This window comes from Schistocerca piceifrons, unplaced genomic scaffold (assembly GCF_021461385.2).
Source record: "Schistocerca piceifrons isolate TAMUIC-IGC-003096 unplaced genomic scaffold, iqSchPice1.1 HiC_scaffold_936, whole genome shotgun sequence".
NCBI lineage: Eukaryota > Metazoa > Arthropoda > Insecta > Orthoptera > Acrididae > Schistocerca > Schistocerca piceifrons.
In genome coordinates this window covers 5,973,785-5,978,784 of record NW_025729208.1, presented here as the reverse complement: position 1 = coordinate 5,978,784, position 5,000 = coordinate 5,973,785, and the positions used below count along the sequence as shown (strand labels likewise).

Sequence of the window (5,000 nt, the reverse complement as noted above, 5' to 3'; positions counted from 1 at the left end):
TATGACTCGCGCTTACTGGGAATTCCTCGTTCATGGGGAACAATTGCAAGCCCCAATCCCTAGCACGAAGGAGGTTCAGCGGGTTACCCCGACCTTTCGGCCTAGGAAGACACGCTGATTCCTTCAGTGTAGCGCGCGTGCGGCCCAGAACATCTAAGGGCATCACAGACCTGTTATTGCTCAATCTCGTGCGGCTAGAAGCCGCCTGTCCCTCTAAGAAGAAAAGTAATCGCTGACAGCACGAAGGATGTCACGCGACTAGTTAGCAGGCTAGAGTCTCGTTCGTTATCGGAATTAACCAGACAAATCGCTCCACCAACTAAGAACGGCCATGCACCACCACCCACCGAATCAAGAAAGAGCTATCAATCTGTCAATCCTTCCGGTGTCCGGGCCTGGTGAGGTTTCCCGTGTTGAGTCAAATTAAGCCGCAGGCTCCACTCCTGGTGGTGCCCTTCCGTCAATTCCTTTAAGTTTCAGCTTTGCAACCATACTTCCCCCGGAACCCAAAAGCTTTGGTTTCCCGGAGGCTGCCCGCCGAGTCATCGGAGGAACTGCGGCGGATCGCTGGCTGGCATCGTTTATGGTTAGAACTAGGGCGGTATCTGATCGCCTTCGAACCTCTAACTTTCGTTCTTGATTAATGAAAACATACTTGGCAAATGCTTTCGCTTCTGTTCGTCTTGCGACGATCCAAGAATTTCACCTCTAACGTCGCAATACGAATGCCCCCGCCTGTCCCTATTAATCATTACCTCGGGTTCCGAAAACCAACAAAATAGAACCGAGGTCCTATTCCATTATTCCATGCACACAGTATTCAGGCGGGCTTGCCTGCTTTAAGCACTCTAATTTGTTCAAAGTAAACGTGCCGGCCCACCGAGACACTCAATAAAGAGCACCCTGGTAGGATTTCAACGGGGTCCGCCTCGGGACGCACGAGCACGCACGGGGCGGTCGCACGCCTTCGGCTCGCCCCACCGGCAGGACGTCCCACGATACATGCCAGTTAAACACCGACGGGCGGTGAACCAACAGCGTGGGACACAAATCCAACTACGAGCTTTTTAACCGCAACAACTTTAATATACGCTATTGGAGCTGGAATTACCGCGGCTGCTGGCACCAGACTTGCCCTCCAATAGATACTCGTTAAAGGATTTAAAGTGTACTCATTCCGATTACGGGGCCTCGGATGAGTCCCGTATCGTTATTTTTCGTCACTACCTCCCCGTGCCGGGAGTGGGTAATTTGCGCGCCTGCTGCCTTCCTTGGATGTGGTAGCCGTTTCTCAGGCTCCCTCTCCGGAATCGAACCCTGATTCCCCGTTACCCGTTACAACCATGGTAGGCGCAGAACCTACCATCGACAGTTGATAAGGCAGACATTTGAAAGATGCGTCGCCGGTACGAGGACCGTGCGATCAGCCCAAAGTTATTCAGAGTCACCAAGGCAAACGGACCGGACGAGCCGACCGATTGGTTTTGATCTAATAAAAGCGTCCCTTCCATCTCTGGTCGGGACTCTGTTTGCATGTATTAGCTCTAGAATTACCACAGTTATCCAAGTAACGTGGGTACGATCTAAGGAACCATAACTGATTTAATGAGCCATTCGCGGTTTCACCTTAATGCGGCTTGTACTGAGACATGCATGGCTTAATCTTTGAGACAAGCATATGACTACTGGCAGGATCAACCAGGGAGCTGCGTCAACTAGAGCTGAGCAGCCGGCCGCCCGGGAGTGTGTCCCGGGGGCCCGCGCGAACACGCAAGCGTCCGCTCAATCATTCTGCAAACAGGAGGAGGCTGAGCTCCCCTGCACAATACACCTCGAAACCCTCTCAGGTCCCGGCGGCGCGCAGCGCCGTCCCAAGTACTTGGTCGGGTTCGAGAGAGGCGCAATCGCCCGGAGTTAGGCGAGTAGACGCTTTCGGTGCGACCACCCGTGCTCCCAACTGAGCTTGCCGCTGCCGACAGAGGCCCGGGAGCGTGCTGTCGTGGCATTGCCGGCGGGAGACAACACGCGCCACCTACGGTGACCGGCAGCTCCAACGCCAGCGCCACAGAAGGACAAAAGCCCCACTTGGGTGCCGAAGCGAACTCTCCCAGCACAGCGCACGCGCCAACACATCCGCACAGCTGCGATACAAACCACCAGCGAGAACCGCTGGGGCGACCGAGCAGCAGACGGCGTCGCGGCGCCGAGCGCCGGGCGGCAGCGCATCCTCAACGCACACAGTCCTCAATCGGACCAGCACACTGAAGATGTCCACCGCGCTTCGCACCGGGCCCGCGAGGACCTACTTTGGCCGCACGGCGCCGCGCGCAGGGTGCGCCGGCGCGCAGCTGCGACGCCTGCCGCGTCCGTCGGCCGGCGCGCCTGCCACTGGCCGCCCCCACCAGCCGGCTGTAGCGCGTGCGCCCACGCACCGCGCGGCCAGCACGCCGGGAGGCGCCCCCTCACCGGCCGGGGACGGTCCCACCCAGCCACCGCCGCGTATCGCTTCACACCCAGATGCCGTTCAGTTTCGTCGGCATGGTGGGTATCGCTGGAACAACCGGTTAGTACCTCAACCTATCGTCGCCATCACCGATTCACCCCTAGCGAGAACAACCGCACCACAACAGGTTACCATTTGTTCATTTGCGTAACTTCACCAGAAAACGCAGGCGTCCATCGCCATTTGCAACTTCCACGATTATTGCATGCCTGTGTCAGGTGTCACGCCACACTACGTCTGCCCACATACACGCAACAAAATGTGCACGCCTAGACAATACGTGGAAGGTGGCCCCCGTACGTATGCGATGTCCATTGCTCGAACGACTGTCAACCGGCCTCTGTAGCATGTCGCAGATATGGAACGCGGTGCACCATGCCATCACGGTGTGTGAGGAGAGACGACTAGGTCCGAATACATCAACAGACAGCTCATGCTGATCGCCATCCACGGCGTCCGTTCCTCCCACACGTCTCTATGGCGTACCACACTGCAATCCAGCTCTCATAGGGAGACGACACGTAGCTGCGTGCACAATATTTGCACTGTATGGTCCGCCGTTTTTGGGCGCAGTCGTTGTACGGTCACACATGTGCCACGATGTATCATTCAGTACATAAGGACGAATGTGCAGTACAGATTGTGGTTTACGCGTACGACATTAGCGGACAGTTGACACAGGCCGCACCACAACGTAGCCTGAGTACGTCGCATGCGGAGGGCATTGAACATGCAAAGTTCTCACCAACCAGCTTGCGAAGGCAGGGGGCAAGGTGGGGACGTGGGGAGGGGCGGCATGTACGTCCTGCTGCCATCCACATTACAGTGTACAGCAGGAGCATGTGGAAAGTGAGCAAGACTTGCAAGGTGTTTAACATGAAGCGATACACAGGGGAGCGGGGAGTGCGAGTAGCGAACTATATTGCGAGGGTTGCGGGTGGGCAACACTACACTAATTGAACGAGTCGTATAACAATTACAGAGCAGGTTTAGGCGACAACGTGGGTTACGTTAGGCGACAACGTGGGTTAGGTTAAGGCACGACGTGGGTTAGGTTAAGGCACGACATGGGTTAGGTTAAGGCACGACATGGGTTAGGTTAAGGCACGACATGGGTTAGGTTAAGGCACGACATGGGTTAGGTTAAGGCACAACATGGGTTAGGTTAAGGCACAACATGGGTTAGGTTAAGGCACAACATGGGTTAGGTTAAGGCACAACATGGGTTAGGTTAAGGCACAACATGGGTTAGGTTAAGGCACAACATGGGTTAGGTTAAGGCACAACATGGGTTAGGTTAAGGCACAACATGGGTTAGGTTAAGGCACAACATGGGTTAGGTTAAGGCACAACATGGGTTAGGTTAAGGCACAACATAGGTTAGGTTAAGGCACAACATAGGTTAGGTTAAGGCACAACATAGGTTAGGTTAAGGCACAACATGGGTTAGGTTAAGGCACAACATGGGTTAGGTTAAGGCACAACATGGGTTAGGTTAAGGCACAACATGGGTTAGGTTAAGGCACAACATGGGTTAGGTTAAGGCACAACATGGGTTAGGTTAAGGCACAACATGGGTTAGGTTAAGGCACAACATGGGTTAGGTTAAGGCACAACATGGGTTAGGTTAAGGCACAACATGGGTTAGGTTAAGGCACAACATGGGTTAGGTTAAGGCACAACATGGGTTAGGTTAAGGCACAACATGGGTTAGGTTAAGGCACAACATGGGTTAGGTTAAGGCACAACATGGGTTAGGTTAAGGCACAACATAGGTTAGGTTAAGGCACAACATAGGTTAGGTTAAGGCACAACATAGGTTAGGTTAAGGCACAACATAGGTTAGGTTAAGGCACAACATAGGTTAGGTTAAGGCACAACATAGGTTAGGTTAAGGCACAACATAGGTTAGGTTAAGGCACAACATAGGTTAGGTTAAGGCACAACATAGGTTAGGTTAAGGTACAACATAGGTTAGGTTAAGGTACAACATAGGTTAGGTTAAGGTACAACATAGGTTAGGTTAAGGTACAACATAGGTTAGGTTAGGTTAGGTTACACGTTGTTGTAAGGAAAGGTGTAGGGGGGGGCGGGGGCGGCAGGTTCGTTGATAGTGATTATAGTAAGTGAATGCTTGTGACATGATCAGATTTGTCACGTCAGGATGCACCTTTGGCTTATTAGAGGCGGCGCTCCAATTCTATGCTTGTGTCAGACCTGTGTCTTTGACTCATGTCATTGTTTGTGCGCTGTGACAGGAGGTACTATTGTGATGTTGGGTGCACCGTTGTATAGGACATGTGTGGGTGTTGGTGCCTGATCTGCGCAATGGTGGATGTCGAAAGGGTGGGATATTGTATTTTCCGCATGGACCTCCTGGTCTGGTTGTGATAGTGTGGATTGTGTAATGTGGCGGAGAGGATGCACTGGATGTTGTTCCATGCTGGTGCTTACATATTGTATGTGCGCCCGTTAGAAGCAGAGAGTGGTGCGTGAT

General features: G+C 53.2%; 1 non-coding gene across 1 annotated transcript in view; it reads right to left on the bottom strand.

Annotated features, from left to right (window-relative positions):
• The window catches only part of LOC124772215, a 1,909-nt gene extending 204 nt beyond the window's left edge, over positions 1–1,705 (bottom strand). Inside the window, exon 1 of the ribosomal RNA XR_007013880.1 lies at positions 1–1,705. This exon is cut by the window's left edge and continues 204 nt beyond it. This is a non-coding gene — a ribosomal RNA (small subunit ribosomal RNA).
• Positions 1,706–5,000: the final 3,295 nt, after the last annotated feature.